At 40.2% G+C, this 26694-nt stretch overlaps 1 protein-coding gene across 3 annotated transcripts in view; it reads right to left on the reverse strand.

The window, feature by feature from the left end:
* LOC124166109 (myocardin-related transcription factor B-like) overlaps positions 1-26694 on the reverse strand; it is a 298259-nt gene that overhangs the window by 146648 nt on the left and 124917 nt on the right. For 2 of the 3 annotated variants that reach the window (XM_046543755.1, XM_046543756.1), the window contains one exon: positions 1771-1841. The exons of the other annotated variant lie outside the window; for it this stretch is intronic. The gene's annotated coding sequence lies outside the window, so the exon portion shown is untranslated. The remainder of the gene's footprint in view (positions 1-1770; positions 1842-26694) is intronic. 3 annotated transcript variants of the gene reach the window in all.

Genomic DNA, 26694 nt, shown 5'->3' on the forward strand with positions numbered 1-26694 from the left:
TACCCTGGAGTTTTCCTGAAGTAAAGCATCTTGGAGGGAAATGACATCGGGATCCCACAAACTTCATTGAAATTATTCAATTTAGCATTGCCCCTCTTTATCTTCCCTCTTAAACTATCTTTTTTAAAATCCCCTTCGTTTTATTAAAAACAGACCAACGTTATTTTAAACAAAATAAACAATCTAAAAATTCAACAAGACAAAACCTACTCGAAAAAGGCTATTCGGGCTTCCAGCCGGGTGGTCTCCCTCCATTCTGCCGACGCTTCGGAACACGAGTCGGGTTCCTTCCTCATTAGCCCTGATGATGGACCGGACTCGTGTTCCGAAACGTCGGCAGAATGGAGGGAGACCACCCGGCTGGAAGCCCGAAAAGCCTTTTTCGAATATATTCGCCGGTAAAGCATCAGATTTTACTTCAAAGACAAAACCTAGATTAACATATAAATTAATGCAATCAAAAACCCAAATAAATACAGTGATATAAAATAAATAAATAAAAATTGAGCAGGACAAGGCACGGCGTTACGGAGGGCTACTCGGGTTTCCCACAGGGTCAATGTTGACATGGCTGCCGACGTTTCGGACACCGAGTCGGTTCCCATCATCAGGGCTGATCTCCAGACTAGGTTTCCGAAGCGTCGGCAGACATGATAACATTGACCCGGCGAGATATCTGCGAAGCCTTCCTAAATGTGCGATGTTGTACCATCGCCCGTTATTTCGATAAATCGTAAATGTGATTAGATAGCTTGTTTATCGATTCAATCGCAATCATCGCCTATTGGTGGTTGAAATAAATTCAGAGTAGCCATTACAGTATCAGGCATAAATATTTAAATACTTCTCCTGAGTTTCCTGGCTACTTCAAAAATATTTCGGGACAGTTTAAAAAATATGGATTTTTATCCAACATTGAAGACTTAAGAATCGATAAGTATGACTAATTTTCACTAAAATTAACCAATATTAAAATTGAATTATTACATGAATTTAAATGGTATTCAAATGGCTAGTAATTAAGTACAGAATCATACCCTATAAAATGAAAAACTATAAGGGCTTGAAAGTATTATCGTTTAAACTTTCCCAGCGAAATAAATTAGTGTATTTTTCGTTTTGCCCAGGAATTCCATGGTTTTTCAGGCAATATTAAATTCAACGAATTAAAACGAATAACAGATGTGTAAGTAATACTTCATGGAGCTTTAATGCAGGTAGTTAGTAGAAGGCGAAGTTGAAAGTATATCCGTTGATGGCTTTTTAAAACCAAGAAGCACATGCAGAATAAAACATGTAAAATTTGAAAATTTTTATTCGCGGCTATACATTTTACGTAAAACGCCTGCACATGATGCATTTCTTGACACGGACTGCCAAAGAAATCTTCCTTAAGGGAAAAAAGGCCTGGCAACAGGATGAAGGGGTATATATAAACTAACTATCACCTTCGAAGATGCTGGTGTTAAAAAAAGAAACACGCTATCGACGCAGCATCGACTGCACATTCTTCTTAGCGATACAATCAGCTGGCACCTTGGATGCACCTTCCCGATTTACATAATGGAAACGTGTACAGCCTGCTTGAATCTAACCGACAAAAAACGAGTAATTAGAATGATTGGCTAATTTCTTACAGAGCAAGTTGAAAGCGTTCGTTGATTTGCAATACGATCTCCTTTGAGGACGTTTGCTAGAGCAGTCTAACATTACACTATTGTCCATCTATAACTTGAATAGCAAATAATATCCTCCACCACAAATGTCTACCTTAATTCACAGCTTCCACCATCTTAGATTCTCCATATGAACTCCACGTCTTGCTCCGTGAACAAATTTTCCTAAGGGAAATAAGAGAGATGAGAAATGTTAATTAATTAGGGACTAGATTACTGACTGACTAAGGAAAGAAGGACAATGCAAGGAAATCAATACTTGGAGATGTAATGGAATGCATAAATGGTCAACGATGCCGCCGTTGTCTAAAATAAAAACATCATTTGAATAGATATCAAAATTTTTTACAAAAGCCAAAAACGAACTTGCTCCAAATTCAGGAAAATCAAATACATACGCTCTCTTCCAAATTCATTTCCTACTCTGGCAGATGAAAATAAATTATAGGCAAAATATATTTTTATACGGAATACACTTAATTTTTTAACACAAGTGGGCGATGGCCTGGAGAATCATTTTATAGAGTCACCTCTTGAAATCAATATTACGATATCGATTAAATAAGACTGTTATCCTATAAGCCGAAATACTGCCGCCACAAAGTCTCCGAAGGATCGTACGTCAATAAAATTTTCGAACCACACAGCCCCACAATTTTATGTAAACACCCTATTAATTATATCGCCATCCTCACATCCGGTCGTTAATGTCTTCGCCCAGCCAGAGCTACCTCAGTTATCACTTCACACGTAATTGCTGTGTTCTCCTGAAGATACCATCGGTTCAGCGGACCGAACTCGGACCGCAGTCTGGATTTTAAAAGTCTTGCTTCGGTTCGACGCCCTAATCCCATCTAGATGGCTGGGGGCATCATGTTAAGAAAGGTTACCGTCCTCCCGAACGTACCGTCGCCTGCAAAGTGCAACCACTGCAGGCATACAGTTACTGGGCCGCTGCAATTGCGTGCCACCGGAATTTAGACGAAAACGTGAGATAACTCATTAGCGAGAAGATTGAACAAAATATGAATTTTTATGGAAATAAATAAAAAGAAGAAAAGAGATGAGATCTAGAATGAAAAGCATCTTCCTTTCCAGGAAATTGTTATGTTGAAGCATGAGAAATATCTGCATTATTTTACCCCAAATTTTCTTGAAAGAAATGCTTTTTTACGTAAATAGTTTAGCTACAGGTGGTTGTAACTAGAGAGGAAATTTTGGGGGATATTGGGAGCTCCATAATTTTCTTCGGATGTCCCCAGCATCACTATCACACCTTAACTCTAGTTGATTAACTACTTCTCAAAGAACAATCAAACTATTCCTCAATCCTCTCGGTACTCCAACGCTGAACTTCCTGAACAAATAAAATAAAGCTTCACCGCTGTCAAGTTCACAAGTCGTACGAAAACCGTGAGTGACCACTAAAAACTCGAGCTGTAACTCCCTGTACCTCCCGAATTTCTACACAATTTTCAAGAGCGATTGATTACAAATGCATTAATGAATATATTGCCTATCTACGTTAGAGTTGAAAAATGTTAACCAGTGCAGGTAATAGTAATTTTTAAAACGAATAACGTAATATCACAAAATTACTTTTTACACTTTTGGAGCATCACCTGTAGGATACGATGGAAATGAAACGTTCCCATATCGAAGTAAATATCAATGCGGATTAATGTGGGGAAATATCAGTATCTGACTAGAAGTGCTAAGTATATTTCTGGAATACTTATATGATTTGATATGATAGTTCTTTCTTAGATAGGAGAGATGACCTATTAGACTTTCCGACACAATGAAATTCCAAGAAATTTCCACGTTTCCCGGTGAAGTCGTCTTCATAAGTCATCAATCTGAATATAGGTTTGACGCAGCTCTCCCATCTGCAAGCCTCTTCATACCAACGTAATAATTCCCCTTTACACCCATGATAACTTATCCTAAGTAAATCACTCGGGGGCCTATCTTCCTCTCCACTAGTCCCTCCACGATTGTAATCATCATTAGGGCATCATACCTCATCATGTGGCCAGCAAAGTTGTCCCGTCTAAGGTGGTCTACCACTCTCCCCAACACTCCCTCATTACTTATACGTTTGATCCATTTTCAACTTCACCACTTCACGGATGTATCGCACTTCCTCAACACACACTAGATCGATCCAATATATCAGTCTTCCGTAGTTTCGAAAACGGGCAATAAGAAGAAACATCAATTCCACGCCTTTTCTCAACAGGACCGAAGTCAAGTCGCGATTCCTAGCATGGGCAGGTGGATCCGCAGCACAAACACGATGTGCGCATGTATCCTGTATCACGCGGAGAGCACAACCCGTGCATCAAGATGTCTTAGATTGCGGTGAGGTGGTGCGCCAACAAGAGGAGAGGATGGAAGGGTGGAGAGTGCGGGGGGGAGAGAGGCCGCGCGTGGGCCGCCGGGGCGGAGGGCCCATCCCAAGGCCGGGTACCTGTCACCCGCCCACGCCGAAAAGTAAGCCCTAACCCCCCTCCCCACCCTCCACATTCGCTCGCATTATCACCTCGGATTAGGAACGCCGTCCACACACAACCGGCGGGGCAGACTGACATGATCAAGGAAGTTGCACGGGCAAACAAAGCACACTACATTTTCTTAAAAATTTCAATACATATTTCATCTATTTTTCCACGTATCCTCCATCAAGTAAGTAGATATTTTCGTGGTTATTAACCGAGCAATTGGAGCCTTGCCCCGAAGATTTTTAAACCAAAGCAATACATTTATTTACTTAAAAAAAGATATCTTACCACCCATTTATTTTTATTTACCAGCTTACAACACGTGTTTCAATTGCCTTGCAACCATCACCAGGTACTGATATTGAATAGTTAGGTAAGGTGTTAAATAGAATTAAGTAAGCAGAACGATATCTTTGTTTATCATTTTATATACTGTTCCGGGAACGGATGTCAGCGCGAAGGAAATTTATACATTTTCACTAAAATATATAAACGCTGATTCCATGATAAAATTATATGACGTAAGTCCTTACGTAAGATCCATGGCAAAAATAAAACTTAAGCACAATATCAAATTTATGCCGAATTCTAAATTCCAAGAAAGGTTATATTGAACTACTGATGGACATAAACCAGATTATCATATCGACCATTCAAGAAAAGACGAAAAATAAATGCCATAAATATTATGATATTATGATTCATTGCAATCAAAACATATTTAAAATGCGACAAAAAACGCGATAAAATTGGCGAACTTTCATAGACAGCTAAATAGCAACAATTAAAATTAATGAGATCGGATTTGGCAGCTTTTGGATACTGGTTCCGAATCTACAGAAAACACAAAAGTTGACAAAAACGATTCACATTTTCAAACAAATACAAAAATGGATAAACATAAATATAACAGCATTGTAGCTTATCTTAAAGCAACCTAGTCCCAATGCGAAGACAGATGTGAGTGAAAAACTATACGTAATCCTTCAAGAAAACAACGAAATACATATATCACCAAAAAGGTCGATAAGGAATGAATATTAACTAAGAAAACAATCGATGGGATTTTTTTTTACTTTCCGTCATATGAGGAGTTTTAAAATGCGTGATTAGCGTCATGACAATAAAATCATAAGGCATTTAGCGAATGGAATCTTTCAATGCTCACTTCAAGATTTCTTGATTTGCTATATGAAATGCAATTCGAGTTTAAAATTATATGAGGTATTGTAGTAAATTAATGATCGACATATCTACAACTGACATTAGAATTTAAATGATGCAATCAAGAAATTTACGGACAGAATATCAATAATACTTCAGATTACTAACGAAACTGTGGAAAAGGAAATATAGTTGAGGTAGGAATCCACTTTCTTTCCGCTCTTCCTGAAATTCCGCTAACCACGAGGGTTTAAAGGTGCGAATTACCTTAATAAAAAATGGGCGACTCGTACTTCACACAAAGATTAAATAACTCTTTTAAGAATGAATGCAAAAACGCAGCGAACCCTTTTCCCGAAGTCTGCGGCGAGAAGCATCTCTCGGACCAACAGGTGGTTTGTATTGGAAGTCTCAGACTCACGTGGGAAGCGCTCCTGCGCCGGCGAAACTTGTTGAGGAGAAAATATCCAGTCCCGCCGGCAATTTAATGAAAATACAATGAGAAGTGGCAATGGCACTCACTCGGCTCCTGGCATGAAGGTCAAGAGTATCCAAAAAAACACACTTCCCACAGGCGCAATCTCCGCAATGACCTCCGGAGTACTCACACACAAACCTCACTTATCACAACCAAAAACACAAAATACTAAAAGACTCAATCGTGTGACGAATTCATTCCAAAAGTGTTAAAGTGAAGAGGCGCAAAACATCAATCGCGAAGCACCAAACTTCCAGGTGGTATCCTCACGCACTGCAACGTCCTTCCTCAGCACGCGCGCGCTACGAAAACATTCATCGAAAGAACAACGTGACTGCAGCTCGAGCGAGACACTCCGTCCCCTCCTCCGTTATACCTATCTCCGCCTTCCCCTTAAAACCCTACAACACCCACGGCATTCAATTTTCCTCAATTCCCATTTCTTTCGCGAGACAAGAGCATGCAGCCTCGCGTCTCCCCGCAACGCAAACAAAAAAAGTCAAGGAAAAAAAACAACACACACTCGAGGAAGAAGTCAAGCGAGCATCGCGATGCGAACTCGAAAAGCGTCTTCCGTGCCATCTTACGGGCATCGCGGGAACTTCAACGAGCGCTTCGGAGAGAGAGAAAGATAGGGAGGAAGACGTGGAGAGAGGCGAGAGGAAGGAAAGAGAAAGAAAAAATGAAGATCGGAGAGAGAGGGAAGAAAAAATCGGCGGCAACAGGCGTGGGAGTGGAGGCAATAAACAATCGACACGAGCGCCCCGCCTCCATCTTGTGACGTCAGCGTGCCGAGGAGTGGGGTGAGGTGGGAGAGAAGAGAGGGAATTGGACTTGGGCCCACTAGCGACGCCCACAGGGTGCGGGGAATGTGTGGGCGATGCTGAGCCGACCCCGGCTGCCAAGAGAAAATAAAGAGAAGAGGGAGGGGAAGAGACTGGATAACGGCGAAAATACAGAGAACACGGGAGCAAATGATGGAAATTATCGCCACAGTCAAGTGGCATTTTTTTCGTTACTTTTTCGAGTGTGCAGATATAAAAGTCTGCTAAATAAGAAAATGAAAGAGGAAATTTGTCCGGAAATCATAAAACAGAATGAGATAAAATATAATTTTAAACATTTCAAGAACAAGACAGTTTAAGTAAAGTTAAATAGGCTACGGTTAAAGTAAAGTTAACTGGCTAAAGCACTCGGCCGGAAATCGAGGGATCCGGGTTCTAATCCCGTTCAAGGCGAATGATTTTTCCTCTGTGGATTTTTCGCACAAGTTACACTTTAGTTGATAAATTCGTTCGCAGTTTTCCGCGGCGTTAAATGGATGAATTCCGCATTATAGGGCTCTGTCCGCAAAAGATGACAAATTTTCAACTATAGCTCCGCATTCAAGCTGAAGTGAACCCGGACACACGACTGTATTTGTCGACTCTAAAACTATACCGTAAGAAGATAAATATGTACCCCGATGTTATAACAGAGGCCAGAGTAATCGCCAAAAAGACTAGATAATTTCAATAGTGAAGCTGGTAATCCACTCCACAGCGCGTGGAAAAGAATAATTCCGCGAAACCTTGAGGACGTTCCCTGAATGTTCGGGGAAAATCCCTGGTTTTGGCGCAAAAAATTCCCAGTACAGAAGAGGAATACAAAACCTCTTCCATTCTTCACCTGAGGAGACCACCAGGATAGCTGGCGAAACTGATACGAATCTTAGTCAACCAAAGCGCGGACGAAGTCCGAAAATGCTGACTTCTTGGTTGTAACATTTTGGGACTACGGATGTAGTAAATATCTCCATAGCCAAGTATCTTGTATGATGCGATAAAACATGGGAACAATGTAATTGAGATTTACAACAGTAAACTAAAACAAAATAATTTTCCTTCCAGGGTACATCACTAAAGACAAAGGTAAGGCAATTGGAAAATAAGAATTCCAGAAACATAATCATTCCAACAGCTCGTTAGCCCCAGACTCCAATTAGATTGATTAATGTAAATATTCGACTTTATGTCAAATGATATCAATTTTAGACGCCTGCACTTAATACTTATGACTACAAAAACACTAATGTACCACAGCTAAAAATCTGAATCATATGCTATTTCATACTGCATTTACGTTTTTCAAGTTAATGTATTTACCCACCTAAATGTCGACTGAGTTGCACACATCTGTGAAAAAGCTTAACATACAATTCGCGCAGGGAAAAATTATGGCGTCATCAATAGACTTCAAGGAAACCCTTATCGCGTTGTCTGCGTAAACATTTCGGGCGGTGGCGCTCCCTCAATCATAACAACCTTATTGACCACTGATTCTCGCATCCGAGATAAAACGCGCAACTCAAAGATAACTGAAGTGTGAAGAATCAAACGCTTTCTTCTTTCCACGGGCAAACAATCGCCCAAGATGACGACGCAACAACCGCCAAAAAGTGCCATGCCAATGACTGCCTATATATTTATCTACTTTGTTATTGGAGATTTCGACATGTAGTGCCCGCAACAGCTGAATATCAATTTTCATCTGTTTGAAATAAGTAGCCCTGATTTGGTGTACGTCCTTTTGGAGATACTATGAACATTTTTTTCGTTCGAAAAATATTTCGTATTTTAAGGCTATTTGGGCTGCCTAAGGCTCAGTTCATACTGTAAATGTCCACATGATAATTATTATATTTATAAAGTAATCGCTACTAATAACTCATAAAGCCTTTTACATAATCCAATACATTAGCTCGTCTTTCAGACCACGTCGATCGGAATATATAAGATAGCTTTAATAATAATTTCATAATAAATAGAATGCTAGAAATAATACTAGGGCTATCTCCAATGCGTTTCTATGATGGTCGTTTGAAAAGTAAGGTCTCCAATTTTTTTTTCATAGTTGCTAAGATATTTTCCGATGCATATTTCTAGCTTAGAAACCTTCAGCTATTTTCGCTGCAAGAGCATTCAGCAAGTTGCCCTTGCGCTCCATGATTTTCCGCATACATGAGACTACTTTTTTACTCCCTCCTCAAACCAGCTTCCCGCCGATTCCCGTAGGTAAGTAAGAACCGCTTTTTGAACGTCGTCGTCGTTCGCTAATTTTCGCCCGCCCAAATGTTTTTAAAGTGAGGAAAGAGATTATATTCACAGAGAGCGATATTTGGACTGTAAGGTGGGTGATCTTTCATCCAAATCGCTCGATGAATAACGTTGTTTTGTGGGCCACATCCATGTCCCTTGTGAGCATCATGCCTTGTCCTGGTGCAATCGAACGCCTTTTGTCAACCTGCCGCGTCTTTTGTTCTGGATAGCCCTCCGAAGTTTGCTTAGGGTCTCACAGTGCCTCGTGCTGTTTATTTTTGTATCCTTGGGCATGAAATCCACCGGCAGGACACATTTTCTGCACCAGAAGTCATAATCTTGCCCGCTGATTTTGAAAATTCCACTCCTCGTCATGAACGTTTAGGCGGCAAACAGTAAATTTCCTGCACCACTTCCGTACATTTTTCAAGTCTATGCACTTCGGACAACACACTTCTTCCCATTGGAGATGAATTCCAATTCGATCAACCTTCCTCGCATGCAAAAACTTCATGACAAACCGCAGTTCACACTTGGTGGGAACTGCGATCGGGATGCCCATCGCGAATGGATGCTGCGACGATAATTTTATTGCTAAATGAGAAATTGCTTATGCGACGGCAAGGGATAAGGGCCAATAAACAAGACCGGGTGGATAGATTTTGCGTAGTACTGCATGCTGCAACGCCAAGGCTTTGGAGACCCTACTTTTCATATTCCCCTCGTATTTGAAATAAAAGGAAGTGACACATGAAATAAGCCGCGTGACCATAAATAATTGTTAATGATTTTCGAACTCTCCGATACGAATTCAGCAGGAATAGGGTGGTTTTTTATTATTTTTTTATTGCCTAAATCGAAAGATTACTACTCCTGGAGTACGTATTTCACGCTTTTAGATTTTTAAATGACGATATCTATTTTTCGCGATTAAATGAAAAGTGAAAATTTTCAAGCGCGCGAAAACGCGACGCGCAAGTATGAATGCCGGGAAATCTCACCGTGCGACGTATTTCTGGTTCCCGCTCCGCCCTGTGAAGTGACATTGAGGAGAAGCTGAGCGCTGATACGATGCAGGCTGCTAGCGGGTAGCTGAGTGCCCTGCTGACTGGTAGCGCTAGGCTTAAATAAGGATTATTAATACCTTATCAAACGAAGAAAACTTTCCGACCTTAGCCAGTTTTAATAAGTGATTATTAAGACATGTTTCCCTGAGCTCTACGCCTCATGCATGCATTGGTAACCTCAGACGATGTATAACTCCTATCTTCTCGTATAGAAACTAGGTCCCTGTGACGTCACGTGGAGTGGCATCGCATGGGCGCCAATGTAGCCCTTTTCAAATGAGGATAAAAACGGACCATTGCCATTCGTCTAAACCGGAATTTCTAAAACGAAATAATTTGAATAATATGAATACACTAATCGTGGGTAACGAATCGCAATCAATGCCTTTCGTTTTCTTTGATGAAGGAAACTACCCTATTCAGCGACGAAACTTTTTATTGTTTTCAGGCATTGATTGCCTAAAATTCCGCATTTAATAATACTTATCCTTTCCCTTGGGCATAAATATTTGAAATAAATTGGAAGGGTCACATAAAATGAGGGGTGCGACTAGATAATAAAGTTAAACGCACCACACGCGCTTCTAGGTGGCCGTCTAGCTAAAAGCGGGGGAGGTATTTATCCCGTCAGTACATCTAGGAGGCTCCGTCGTGGTATAACGGATATAGAGAGAAAAAATGGCACTCAAGACGTTACGATCGAAAACAGTGGACCTCGACTACTAAGATCTAAGTGCTTGACACTCTCGAAGTGGACTGAGAATAAAATAGAGGCTGGCTGAAAAACGCAACCCGGTCATTCGCAGAATTATATATCGCCACCGTTAATGGCGGATGACGGCTCAATACGCACGAGTCAAAGGTCTTATCACGTCCTAATTCTTGATTGAACTATCTCTTAATACCGTTTCGAATAAAGATAAAAGATATGCCGTGAAGAGTCGTCACCGAAAGAAACATAAAAGATCTTTCCCTCGAAGCAATAAAGTATGGATCAGACGGGTGGAATTCTAGATCGCCTACGCATCAACATGAAGTCTGAATACGTGAGTAGCATTAATCGGCTTCCTAACATCAGGAAAAAAAAAGTTACCGAAAACCCATTCCCAAAAGAATGGAGTGAAGCATGAAGCTCTCGGCGGTGGTTAATTTTTTTAAGACCCATTTCGTAAATCTTAACGTGACTTAAATTTCGAAGTCGTATGATAATCTATATTCATCCAATCATTAAAATAATATTTAGCTCGAAGAAAAGAAAATTTCAGCAAGAGCTTGAGAGCACAAATTATTATCAACTTAACGAAAATAAATTGATATAAAAGTACATTATCGACGAAGAAGTTTAATTAACCCACTGACAAAAGTTTACAGAAAAATTACTACCGACATATTAGAACTTGGTGCAAAATTAGCGAACTTTAAAAAAAAAGCTATAATGAAGCAAGCATCTTAGGTAATCATCTGCTACCCCTTGGTTTATAACCCCTTGAAATTTGCTAAAATGGAAAGACGTAGAAAATAAGGAAATCCTAACTACAGGAAAGCAGGTTAAAGTTTCCGACGAGCTATCGCCAAAAGACTGGAGTAAAAAATAAAGCGCTAAAGGGAAGCTGCAGGTAGGGACATAGTAACTAAGTGGCAAGCTACACATCTCACCCATTAGGCGTCTGAGAGCTGCTTGGCATAGGTGTCAGTGGTTTTAGTTCAATAGGATATTACACTTCCAAATTTTCCTGATATTATGGGGGCGCAATATTTTTAATATTATTTCCTACCGCGAATGCTCGATAATTTCTTAAACTCAATAATATCGCAATTTTATTCAATCATATTTTTTAGATGAGATACGGAGGAGACAGAAGGTATGGATGGGGCGATTGCTTAGCGGGGATGGGATGTTGAAAACAGTGTTAGAGTGAAGAATGTTAGGTAGACGAGGGAGGGGAAGGAAAAGAATAGGATTTTTAGATAGAATGAAAGATGGTAGGTCTTACTGTGCACTGAAGAGGGAAGTGCATGATGTAAGGGGAAGCTCCCGGAATTCTTTTTAAGCACTCCATGGAAACCTACCTTAATCGCTAGAATACTTTAATAAATATTTAATTCGCGACATCCCCAACCCCACTACCCCTAATCAGCCACTGAAATGACCACATCATTCGACGCACATTGATAACATTGGAGTACTACCAACCCTAGGATTTACGAAATAATTGCTGTCTAAAATCAACAAAACAATTATCTGTGACCCTTGAGCCCTCGGAGTGCACTTACAGCACGTTTCCACCAAGATATCTCGTGAATCCAATCCATTGCTGCAGAGGATTGTCACGTCCCGATGTCGTCATCGAGTGCAGCGAAGGTTGGGACGGACAGAGGTGACGTGCGAGTTGGAATGCCTGCTCTAACGTGCCTCGTGTCGACGCATGCAGATATGTATGCCCTCCCCCCCAGCCCACCGCTCTCTCTAAAAGCTCATTAGCGGCATCAGTGGCACGCGGCCAGGGCGTCCGAAATAAACGGGAGAGAAGTGCTGAACACCGAGCGAGGACATCTCCGAAATGTCATAAAGTTAATTTCCACAACATCCCCACATCCAAGGGAAACCTTTCCACCAGAAATGCTCCGCATGGGCTCGAAAACTCTGCCGAATCCCTTCGACTTGATTGATTCTGAAACCAAAATGACGTTCTCTCGTCGAAAGAGACTGCTCTGGGAAAGACTAAAAAAAGACATCTCGCCAGTAATAAGTGTCCCTACAGTGATAAACCTCATCGTGACGGCATAGGTAGAAAAACAAAACAAGTTGCTTTCGCGAATTAGAAATCATTTTATCTCTCCCTCTTTGCGAGAAAATTGAATCAAAGCTCGGCTTGATCCTTGATCCCTAATAATCAATAAATTAATAAAAAGCAATCTGTGACCATATTCTTTGCCTTTGTGGGTAAATCGACAATACCGCTGGCGATGTCCAGAGCCATCGACTCCTACTGCATTGAACTTCCAGCTGCTTCGATAATAGATCGAATCACGACCACAATCGAAATCGTTGTCTCCTCAGAGTACTTCTCAGTCGCTGTCCTCACGTAAGAGGCAAAAATGAGAATCCAGCAGACAACATCCACGCGTAAACCAGGCTACACAATCAAGATTCAATGCAACACCTAGTTATCGAATCTCAAGACAATCGAATTCCAGTCGTGATCGATAGATAAATTTATATATCACGTGAACGGCATCAAAACCTTTTGGAGTGAAGGCTCAAGGAAAATGGCTAAAAAGATTAACATAAGAACAGCAGCACCAAGGGTCAAAATGATTAAATTCAATTCGAAACGATACTCCTGGAAAAAGCTATGTTTTTCAAGCATCCCATTCGGAATGCAATAGTTCCTCGAACTGGCAGCATGGAGCCTCTTTCAGGGCAAAATCACGTCTCAACTTCCTCTCTATAGCTCCCACACACATTCCGCTAACTCGCAGTTGTTTTCATGGAGCCGCATTGGATTTTCAAGAGCTCAATTCCATGAACACGTTAAGCAAAGGACGAAAAAAAAACGCCGCGTAGTATAAATTCATTATAAAAAAGCAAATAGCTTATTTACGGCGACGGAAAATGGAAATGATATATTTCCGGGCACATGACGTCGTGATTATTTACTCACCCGTCGGTGATTCTAGTTTTTTTTTCGGGAATAATGACTGGCTGCCGTTCCTCTAGCGAGCGTTTCACGCAACTAAATTTAACAAGCTGGCGGTTTAACTGCTTAACAATAGCATTCCAAAGCGTGACGGGGAAGCGAAAAATAAAGTCGTCTATGCAACTTGAACGCTTCGATTGGAAACGCTCAATTTGAGCGGACGCCAGCCTTGAATCGCTACGCGTCGATACATGCACGACGACATGTTTACACGAACGAACATTTTATGAGCGGTAATTTATAGAACTAGAGAAGGGGACAATTAAAGAATCGTGATAAAAATACGCAAGTAAACATCAAATTACGTAAGAATATACGAATGTCCATGGTGCTAGGTGTTAGGAGAACGTTCAACGAAGCAGGTCAAACAAGAAAAAGTTGTTATACAACATAAACATTAATAAATGTTCCTACACCACAAAAATAACTTCCCCGTCAACGCGGAATCACAATGAAAGAACTTCTGAATCGTAAATAAAAATTAATTAAAAAGTATAAATATTTTTTCTCATCACAATGAAAGAACCGGCTGTTTCAGGTGAGAATAGATGGAAGACTTACATTATGAATGAAGGAGTTTCTGAAGTTTCTGCTTGAATATAGCCAGCTTTAAGAGGAACCTAAAAAACCGTTCATCCAACCACTATGCATGTTCTTTTGGGAAGCACTATGAATGTTCTTTTAACGAACTAAAGTTTTATGCATACGGAAAAGCGCTCACAGTGGAAAATAACCAAGAAACCCTAAGAATGTGGAATACAAATGACAATTCTTGATGTAATTATTATGGAAGAATTTTTATTAGTTTAATCAGACGCTATCACCAGCACCTAAATGAGTTCGAAGAAACGCCTGCATTTAAAGGATAAAGATGTTGCAATGTTGTATACATGGGACAGACAGGTTTTTGTTTTGAAGAAGTTTTTTTTTTTTTGAAGAGTTCAAGAAGTTTTGAAATCAGGAAGAAAGAACATTTAAGTGCTTACAAATATAACAAAGATGAAAAAAGTAATTTTGCTAAACTCTTAATATGCAACTGCCATAGGAGCGATTTTAAAATTTATATTTTAAAATTTATATTTTAAAATTTTGCAATGACCGCCGTGAACTGGACTCTAGGGAGCAGTTAGAAATTTTAAAAATTATTGAAAGTCAGGACAGTACTCTTATAAATGAATATCTCTACCCATCCTTTTCCCCTATTCTGGCGTCCGTTTTAAAATTCATCAAGTAACTAGGTAACAATAATAAGATAAACAAATCATAATTTGCGCCTGAAGATGATGATAATTCATTGAAACCCGGGTCGCGCTCTGATAAAAATAAGTGGTATAAGTAATTGCGTATATCCAGGAATACTGATCAAGCTAGTCTCAAAGGATTAATTGTATTTAAAAGAAAAGGTCGAATTGACAAAACCGATTGGATTAGGGTACTAAATTTCTTGAAATCCAATTTATACGGATCGGCTAACAATCCACAGGGGAGACAAGACAATTACGCGGGCGGGAGAAAAGTGAAATGCATTCCCAGGGACACGGAGAGACGAGGCAGGCTAGCAGTCGATTACAGCAGAGCTCTCTCTTTCCGAGGCTCAGACACGATAGGATGAGGAAGGCTCCATGTCCTCGAGACACCCGTCAGGGGAAATCATCGGATAACAATGGCTGAACCATCTCGAGGGAATTAATGAGGGTTTAAAGGAGGAACAGGGTCTGATCCTGGGGATGGAGAGGCCTTAGCAAGGCGCATCGCTCCCGCTCCACCGGTCTTCTTTCGCGGCTCTTTTTTAATATTAAGCTGCCAAATATTTTAACTTAAAAAGAAAATCGTTTTCTATCTAAATAATGACAATATAGAAACAACTTAAACTGAATAATAGTTTTAGTTAAATGTTGCTACTAACGATTTGAATTGACTTCTAAACTTTTATTGTACAAATAATGTTTCACGCAAAAACTTTATGTTTCAACTTAAGGCTAGAAGGCGATACTTGGTGGAACTTGGTGACATGAAACTTAATAAAGATACACTTTTGTACACCTTGATAATGACATAGTGTACTGTCGAAACCTGGGTCGGTTATTAAAACTTCTGTGGAACTTTACGCTTCATGATGGCACTTCCAGACAAGCCTCTGGCTTTGGGCGACCAAGTAGTCTTTTCATCAAAATAAAGAAAAAATGCTATCATTGACCTAACATTGATTTGTTTCTATTTTGTGGAATTTCACCAAAATTAGTAATTACTATATATCTTACTCCCTATATATCTATTACTATATATATTACTTCGCAATATTCAATAAGCTTTCATTAAGCCTGATCTTTAATTAACCTTAGCGATCACTCAAAGACGAATTTTGTCGGAAGTTTTATTTCTACGACATGGGAAATGACCAATTTCTTTTTCACCCGAATTTAGATTATTTCAACGAATTCCCCACCTTCTTAAGTTCCTTCTTTAAGTATTAGAGAAATCATCTTCGGATAGCATGGTAGCCCAGTGGATAGGGCCTTAAGCTCCTGTTCAGAGGGTCACTAGCTCACATCCCGGGTGGAGCCTTCAGACACCCCAAACAAAATCCTCGTAAGCACACGAAGAGGGAGCAACGCCTATCAGTTTGTGCGGTATTTGTGTCTTTCTCATAATCTTGTATGAGCTCTAACCTTGTCAATCTAGACAAGCCTTAGGGTGGCATCACTGAGTAAATTAATTCAACTGAGTGAAAGAGTAAACGAATCCACGACATTTTCCCGATTTCCTGTCCTTTCCCATGTTTGATGTTCACATTACTTACTCATAATCTTGGGTGAGCTCTAGCCTCACCTATTAAGACCAGCCTTAGGATTGAATCCCTGATAGAGTGATTAAACCAATTCACGACATTTTTCCCATTTCCTGGCCATTCCCGGCAAATAAAAGACCCAGGACAAACCCTCCACCATGGTATTAGCTCCTCTTCAAGGGGAGATGAGAGTAGTGGGCTGTTTTGTTGGGATCGGGCGAGCCACAGGAAGTGGACATGTGTTCCGTGAAGTTTGCAAGGAACGGCTGGCATGGAGGGGAAGGGAGTTGGGGGGAGAGGGAAGTGGGAGGGGAGGTTGGGGAGAATGCGGACAGTGAGGAAGACAGAATGGGGCGAAGGGGAGGGGTAGAAGAGAATGAACTGGGGAGAAAGGGGCGGGGATCGAGGAGTAGGAGAGAGAGAGGGGATTGTATGTATATCGGCGTAGTCTGGTCATAATCACTGGGCGGTTAGGCTCGTGCGCGACGGGCAGCAAATATTTGGGTAACCAGCCGCCAAAAATCGAACCAAAGATAATGCCTCGCTTGAAGAGAAAGGGGTTGGGGGGTACAGAGAGCGAAAATTTGGGGGCCATACGAAAAACTGATACGATGCATGCCTCCACGGAGACAGTATATCTCAGCAAACCTTCACTAGCGAGCTTAAAAACTCTTTTGAGCTTCCCAAGGTTTCTCCGACAGAATTAAATCCATGTATGAAGAAAACGCAAGACTTAACGGGAAATACAAGTTCTCTAATCATAAAGAAATGTATCTAGTTAGTATACTATTTATTATGGTGAGCTACGGTGAGATAATATAACTCATTAGGGGCCGCCCTTTGCCTTTACTCCCGCTCATTGTCCTTCCAAGATGGTCAAGTACTTAGCTTACCGAAAAAAGGTGAGACCTTAAAACCAACAGAAGCTCGTTTCTTTTTTATATTTTAGAATATTTCAGTACCTCTTCCATAATCCACTTTCCTATTATTTATGAAAGCACTTTCCCTTTGGTCATAAGGTCCTGGCAAGTTTACATCAGTAGTTTTCGTCTTTCTCGCTTTCAATTTTCCTAAATTTTTATGTTCTTGAATTTGGATGGATTAAAAAAAGTATGGAGGGATGGAATAATAATATTTGTCAAGCATGAAATCCTAAAGAAAGACATTCATTGACCATATAATTTGGGGATCCATTGATTCCTAAGGCGCATAATCGCACATTATTTAAAACTTAATGAGTGCAGAGTAATAGGTTGGACTCAATGAAATAAAGTAAACAATTTTGAGCATGTAAAAGTCGCACCACACTGTGGAATTTCTATACACATTTGACAATGCATGACGGAGCGGTTACGCACACCAAATCTCAGAAAACTACGTGCAACTTGAACATATTGTGTAGTTGAAAATACCTTTCCGGTGACAAGCTGCTTACTCACGGTTCTACACATGCTTTTGCTTCACGCCGAGAAAATAAACAAGATGGTTTCGAAATACTAGCTTAAAATAGATCGTTATCATTCCAAACAGATTACTCAATAATTAGTTATAACGTAAAAACTTTTTTTAAAACATCTTAACCATAATTTATGACCTGATTGTGAAATCAAAATGTATATTTAAGGGACGAGAAGTCACAACATAATCATATGTATGATCGTGGCTCCGATTCTAGTCTTGACCACTCTGGAATGTCGTGACACTATTCCATGTTCAATTATTTTCAAGATAAAGAAAAAAAAACTTAATACCGTTAAATAATCGAAAATGCGCTTCATTAAAGACATAGATTTTACTTTGCTAAGTGCTAAAGCGCTGACTGACTGCGGTATCGATTAAACAAGCGACAAAGAGTGAGGACTACGCACTATTCGATCGACCTCGCCCGCAACATTCGCTTTTAATATTGGTCCGTTTCGCAACCCTACTACAAAGGCGCCGCCACACGCGGGCATGAATTAAGCGCGAAAAGAGAATGGTCCACGCTGCATGGCCAATATTCAGAGCTTTAAATAAAGATAAACTATAGCTTACGCTTGCATTCTTCTGCCAATCTATTCTTGATCCAATGCTCACTGCGCCGACTAAATTCATACGCTCCTGACGAACCAAAATTGAACCATGAATCAATGGGAGCATCCCCAAGGATATAAACGACGCAGAAAATACCCTTTTCCTCTCTACAGCTTCGGATTTTACGACGATTTTACTAACGTGTTCCCCGAAGCACAAATCGGCCATAACCGCGCCCACGAGAGAATTTACGAAGGGAAGGATAGGGAGCAACTCTAGGTGGTCCCAACACAAGCTCACCACCCACGAAACGCGAATGTTAAAAAAACATCCGAGCTGAACTCCAACCATCACTCATTCGGAGGGTTAATTCACGGAGTTGGATTTTAGCACATGCGAATATGAACGGCGAGCGAAAGAAGACTCGGGTGTCAACAATTTAAAGAAGGTATCAATAAGTATGATGTAGTCGTTTCCGGCGAATGACTTCATGCAGTTGAACTCGGGCTGCCCACCGGGTTTTACACCGGGCTTCTATTGATACCGACGTTTCGAAAACCGAGTCTTTCAATGGAGGCTTTCACTCGGTGGACAGACCGATTTCAACCACAAGTGATCAATAGCTCACGATGCTGATCCTTGCCCAGTGGCGCCGACTCCATGGGGCTTGAGGGGGCCCGAGCCCCCTCGATAATTCGTTATGGGTGTGAGAAAAAAAGTGTCAGGCTTGTCGATTTTCCCCGGAGTGTCCAGATATCGACATTAGAGTTCTCAGTGCTCTAATGTTGATCATATGACTTTTCTAAATGCTTAAAAAACTTAAAACTACTCACTACTTATAAAATTTCCTGGGGAAATATCCCCGGTTTGGGCCCCCCAATATTTTTTGTAAGTCGGCGTCCCTGTCCTTGCCTAATCTTAGCATTCATGCACACAATTATCCGAAAACCAATCGAAATGAAGAGCGTGGCTTAAAAGGACTGGTATTCCCAATGCTACGATTACTTATAATATTCAGAGCAATAAATTCAATAAATGTTCAGTGAACATTAATTGGAAGAATAATAACATTGTTCACACCAATGAAATACCGTTAAAAGCACAGCAATACATGAAAAAGACATCATTCAACATATTCATGTTTAGTAACAGGCATTTCAACAATTTCTTCGAAACAAATTTGCGTAAAAACTCGTCCGAAAGGCAATAAGAAATTCAGTGCCGATAAAGCGGAAAAAATTTGGTAAATAAGATGACGTGTTATACTCGCAGCTACGCTTTGATGAATTGTTCGTACGAAAGACCTTTACCGTCCATAAAGTAAGTAAAAACTATTTCATTCCACACATACAAGATTAATAACTAACGTTTTTTACTTAAAAACTAATATTTTTTAACCATAAGTCTATAGCAGGACGAAAACGTATGGATCTTTGATTAATAAATAATAAAATACAGAAAAAAATGAGGCAGAAACTTATTCAAAACCCAGAGAACGTTGACGCAGAATTGGAGTTATCAGAGTGTAAACTTTCAGCATTCGTCAAAAATTTTACAATAGGCAGAAGAAACAAGGGAAGTGTTAGTAACTAAGCGCTTGCTCGCTTTTTGTGTCCACATGAGTCGAACTGAATTGGACACAAAAAGTAGCGAGCTAGGATTTTTCATTCTCTTTCCTGTATCCAATTATATCTCTGGTGGCTACATTTACTTGCTTAGCTGCTAACAAGGACCATGATCCCCAAGATTTTGGCCAATTATATAAGCAAACCTCCTGTTATAATTGTTCAGTTTATTCAAATAACCCACTGTGCAGGTCATTTTTTCTCTCGACGCCCACTTTGTCTAGGTGGGTTGTCCTTCGTGAAGCCGGGAGAAGATTGAGGTCATCCGCGTCATTAAGGTCGGGTGGTTTAGCAGGGAAGGAAAGGATAATTTGGATGTGCTGCCAGGGGAAGAGAGAAGCCCGGCTTCGGAGTTAGCCTATGACAGTTGCAGAGCGAAAAAGGGCCGAGTCACAAGGCCACCGTTCGACGTTCCATGAGACGGAAGAAACAACATGCACTCTAAAAAAAATATTTGGAAACATACAATCGGAATCATTGGCAATATAATTGACACTGCTTTTAGTCGTATTGATCCAATAAAACATTATCAAACTAGCATTGTACATATATAATTGTTGGATAATTACGACAAAAGTCATTGGCAGACACAGTTCCAATGATTCTTAATGTATTTTCCCAAAATATAATTTACAGTGCACTCTATACCAAAGGTGTTCTTCTTAGAGCCATTTCCAGGGAGGAGTTATTATACTTTTTCCCAAACGATTTTTCACATCAAAATACTGACCAATAAGCACAATCCTTTCGTCGATCGAGTCCCGTTTAAGTCCTCAATGGGCAGTTCATTTATCCCCTTAAAGGGTGAGTTTCCACCTAATCCCCCCTTAATAAGCCACAGACTATTATAAAAATAACACAGCATGTCCTGCACTCAACAAAAATTGTTTTCACTATTTAAGCATTATGAGTCTAAGGGAACTCACTTTTGTTTTCCAAATTTGAATGAGACAAATACGTTATGTTCAGGAACAAACTACACAAATTAATTTTGCAATAGCAAGCAGGCAAATTATATAAAATACGCGAGAACATAAAAAGCATTTATCAGAATGTAAAATTATTCATACCTACGATATGTTTTGAGAAAACATACCCTGTGTTGTTAAATTGCTTTTCTTCCACATTTGAGTACCACAATTTCTAGGTCTAGGGATAAATATTGTTGTATCGGTACGAAAAATAAAAGTCCTCTGCATTTACTACAGAGATTCCGTAATGTTCTCGTAAGCATTGTTTTCGTACCGTATATGCATTTACTAGTCATAAGAAAGTTCAATGTTCAAGAAAGGAATCACAAATATATTACCTTTCATGTTATTTTAACCCATTATATCTGTCCTATAACAATAAATTTGTATTATATTCAATTGGCAGTGCTTGGATTATTATTATTACAATTTGCCCCAAAGTTTGAGTGCGGTCAAAATCGAAAAAGGACTGCTACCCTAGACTAGACAAGAACTACATTATGGGGGTGGTTTGGCTGGAGGAAGGGGTGGGATTGGTGCGGGGGCGTTTGGACGACTCACAAGACGGAGGTGGCGACCAGAAGAGTGACCTTTACCAGGGAGCCGCCTCCACACAGAGGATGGATGCCAAAAGAAATAACCCAGTCCAATTTGACTGTTTACCGCGGAGGAAAACGAATTCACAATTTGAGGAAAGGTCATCTTAGACCCAAAGATCTCCGCGAAACAAGGGATTCATAGACTTATTCTGAGACAGGCGGCAAATATTCATTGCTTACAGACCCTATAGGGAAAATGTGCGAATGGTCTCGTTCAACATTCTTTTATTATTTTCCATTGCGATAGAGTTAAATAAATAAAGAAACCCGTAACTTTCCATTTTTCGATCTGCCGCCTACTTCCCAAGCTATTCGCGGCGAATTATCGACAGGTCTTCGCTGATAAGTTGATGATGTCACCGACTCTTGCCGAGAGGCTCACCCCCTGTACACTACTTCACGGCCTTCCGCATCCGTTTAAAGTTGTTCTTTGCAATTACATCTCTAACGAACAATTCTGTCCGCCAATGATTGGGTCCCTCAAAGTCATTATAAGAATAAGAACCATAAAGGGGCAGAAGAACTATAAAGAAGGAAAAGGGGCAGGAACTTTTTCATTTTTTTCATTTTCAAGTTATGAGAAAATGGCTGAATGAAGAAGACTACTTTTTTTCGCTATAACTTATCTTTCCCATTGGATCCAGGGATTCACTTTAATAAATCGCAATTACGAATCAGAGTGAACGACCACACTCGTGAACGGCTGTGAAATAGAGTGTGATAAAAGTTCAATGCTGTAAAAACTGTGAGTCAGAGCATATCCTCGTTGTACATTAAGGTTCAAATTACTGACTGATAAGACATGATATGAAGATCTAAGCACAACCCATTAATCTACGCTATGATAAAAGAGCACATTCTTCCAAATATTAAATCTGAATAGGATTTCATGTTTTTACCTTCCATAAAACCGAGCTCTATTGAAAATTTTTATCGACCTCGTCTCACAATGGAACAAAATGATTACGTATTTCATATGGATGCACATAATTCAGGGATTCAAAGAAAGTTTGTTCTCGGCCTTTAATACAGGTTGGCTCACAAGAGATTTCAGTAAACGAAATCAAGGATTTTTGATTAATGAAAACAGACATCTTACCAAAAGAAACAAACAGAGATTCGTAATCAGAAGAAATAATTCAAAGACGGTCGAATTTCATGCAAATTCAAAGGAAACTGGAGTGCATCCTCACTTTCACTTGAGTAATTACAGTTGTTAGCAAACGTTCTACTTTCCTCCTTCGTATTTCATGGGAGAAAATTGAAGCAATAAAGAATTCAGAGGCACTATTCTACGCTCGATGAACTACAGACACATCCAACAATAATTTTGGCACACACACAGCGAAATGGACGGAGTCCAAGGAAATAACAATGAACACCCAATCTGCGCATCAAAAACGACAGAATATGAATGTTTACAAGGAGAGAAAGAATCATAGAGGGATACACGGTCTAAGAAAACGCTCAGATTCCAAACTATTCAAAGGGAGAAGAATTCGTACAGGATTCATTCATTCACGCAGCGATTCGAACCTAAGGATAGATAAGGGTAGAGCTCAACCTGCACCATATCACAGGCCTTCACACATTCAGGGTCAGTAGACATGTTCTTTTTCCGAGATTACCACGTACTTCGAAATTGTTTTATTCGCGGGTGTCCGTAAACTTCACCCGGGGATTTGAACCATGGGCCTTTCGCTCTACAGACCAAAGCTTTACCCACTAAGCCGCCAACCCTCCTTCAAACTCAACTAAACCCCTATTTTGAACATACACCACAAGACATTATGAACGATGAAGATTTACGCGCCAGCAACTAGCGTGGTCCCCACACGAAAAACCGGGGCAATTCGATTAAGATCAACGACCTATCTTCAAAATAACGAGCCTCCTGGCTCGCGATGGCAACACGATAGAGACGGGGAGGAAAGCAAACGCAGCGGCACAAGCTGCGAGCGGGGAAGAAACACAACGGCAGGGCACATATCCTTCATAAAGAAACACAACAAAGTGGATAAGCGAAGGAGGGGGCCACTCTCGACTCCGGAAAGATGTAATACCCTTAAAGAGGTTCCATTTAGAGAATGCGTCTTTTCGTGTAAGCTTCAATTTGAGGCCTTCCTGTTTTACACATACATAAGTGGTTCAAAAAATAAAGTTTTTGATCCAGTACAGTCTGGAACATAGCTCTACAATTTGCAAATTTAAAATGCTAGAATTAAAATTCATTAAAAGGAGTACTAAAAATGAAGACTTTTCAGAAAAAAGTTGACAATATATAAGAGGCGCCATGATACCAGATTAATAATCAAACAAAAAAACCTTTGACACAACTAGAAAAACTTTTAATATTGGATTCATGATGATTTCTAAGTTCCTGAAACTATCAATTTCACACCAAAGTTTTCAGCCAATAATAAGTTCTTGCTCTAAACATATTAACATACGATATTCAAATGAAAATATCTCCCAGTATGATATAACTAGCTGGCACTTTTACTAATTCCCATATTATTATAGTATTTTGCGAGCTAATACCCTTTTGTATTTAGTATTGGAGAATTTCGGGCATGGAATCCATTTTTTGAATTCAAACGAAAGGTTAAAATGAACTACTCGTTTATAATGACGAAACCGTGGAGGGAGATCTAAAAAACATGCATTTCATCGAAAAATGTCCCCGTTTTCAACTTCATTGATCTTCCTGTCACATCCTATGTCAAGGGAGCGTTTCAGCACGTTGATTCTTTTCATCCAATGACACGTATAAAAGTAAACATACTTAACGACCTGAATGGAAGGATGGATCTGAATGCAAGCAGGTGCAAAAGTATGGGAAAAAAAGCCTTTATTGTTATGTTCACTTTTGCTTTTACAAATGCAATAAGCACAAATGACAAACACAATTGTCCTGGGTAATTACGCAGACAATCAGGAGCGACGACGCATACCACTACTTCACAAAACAATTACTTAAAAATTGCAAACAATCATTAAGTACTTAGGACGAAAAATCAAGAGCGACGACGCGTACCATCACTTCACAAATCAAAATACACAAAAAAAGTTTAACACAATTAATAAACCTTGGGAAGAAACATCGGGAGCAACGACGAGTACGAACGAGCGCCTTTGTTCGCATTACATGACTCCTTTCACTTATCACTCTCCTTCATTCACTTGACTCGTTCCTTCTCATGCATTCATTCATGCCAACAACCCTCTTTCAAAATTTTATTTTCGCAATGAGGGTTAACCCTCTATATTTTACACTGAGGCGGATGACATTCAAAACAATGCACCTAGATGAAAATTCGGAACTAGCTATTTCGAATCCCGCAGTCGCAGCGACTCTTTAAAGTGGATATGTGGGCGGAGGGAGGAGGAAATCTATCAATTGTGGCCGAGATGGTCCACGAGAGATGGGAGGATGCTGTTTCGGAGGGAAGAGCAGCCTTCAGCACGTGGATTGGGTGGGGGAGATGAGGATTTTTGGTTGGAATCGAAAGGGAAGTGGCCGGAATGGGGTGGGGGAGGTTATCCGACGCGGTGTTTAGATTCGGCGCGCTTTTTAAGAGGCCTAAGTGGTGCCATCGCCAGGAACGCTCTTGGCTCCGTCGATCGGAAGAGGGGGAAGGAAGCGACGCCTCGTGGATGCCGGCCCCCGGGGGCGAGGGGAAAGGGGCGGGGGCAGCGATCACACACATTCCACGCACTCCCACAACACAAGTTCCTTTTTTTTTTCTTTTTTCCTCATTCAATTACTTACTCCTCTTGATGACCGTCAAATTTTCAGACATTAAATTAAGACAATATTATGATTTTTTTTTGCGTCAACGGCTGAATCATTGAAGAAGAGAAAAATTTTCAACCTTTTTATAACAGCCGGAGTTGAAAATAGTATTTTTATGAGATTATTCGTTTACCATCGTTTATTCTCACTTGCAACATTTTGAGCCTTTCGATTTTGCAACATTATATATGTTTATTAGCATTGTATGCCATTATATACCCTCCTTCCTAGTCTCCACACTTTGACCAGCCTTCCACCACTACTGACTCAGAGTACAAAAGGTCATATTTCTCCTGTAATCGTATCTGAAAGTTTTCTATATCAAATCTAGTTTTTTTCGATTCAACATTATTCGTTCCGCTAAAACTTCATGGCACCAACATTCTTGGAGAAGAAACCCCAAAATGACCATTCAAAAACAATGTTATAATTTCGTTTAACTTAACAGTTTGATTTTCTCTACTTGTAACAACAAAAAACTAGTCCATTGTACCTTGAAAATACAATTAATGAACGCAAGAAAAATTTTCCAACCTTTTGGGCATTAATATCGCCCTATTCGCAGAGATTGACCACATTCGGGTCACTTTGTACCAGGAATTTCAGAAGGATAAAGGGGGCATTATAAGGCCCTTTATTTTGCCGATTATTTCCAAAATGAAAATTCATTCAAATTTCATAAAAAGCAGTGCAGCAACACAATCAAAAATTGTACGACCTTCACTTGAAAACCCTCCACTAAAATGAAACAATTACCAATTAAGAGATTAATAATACGAAATTATCATATCCATATACTTAAGAACTTCCTTGTTCTCATTCACACCGCAAACCAAAGATAATATTTACTTTTAGCATTGGAGGATAAAAGCATAGACTGTCTCTGAGGAAGAGAAGATGGGGCACCACAGCCCAAGTCCGGAACTGCCCCTTAAAGGTCAAAAGGAGGGTTCATTTGACCTTTCGACGCGTTCGAAGTGCCAGAGTGGGAATGCCTTGCTCAATTTTGTCATGCCCTCCACACAGTCGGATTAAAGCCGCGTTTAAGTCCCTCCGTCGGCTCAAGACATACGCAACGCCTGGCCGATGGTCTTCATACTCGAACAAACACAGCGTCTACTTCCATTGCGAGGCGATAACAATCGACTGAAGGGTCGCATGCCCCGAATCAAAATATCCTGGCAACCGCACCTACGGGCCTGGACGCTGGTTGATTATTAGCGATTAATAGCGGG

Source organism: Ischnura elegans, chromosome 9 (assembly GCF_921293095.1).
Source record: "Ischnura elegans chromosome 9, ioIscEleg1.1, whole genome shotgun sequence".
Classification (NCBI taxonomy): Eukaryota; Metazoa; Arthropoda; class Insecta; order Odonata; family Coenagrionidae; genus Ischnura; species Ischnura elegans.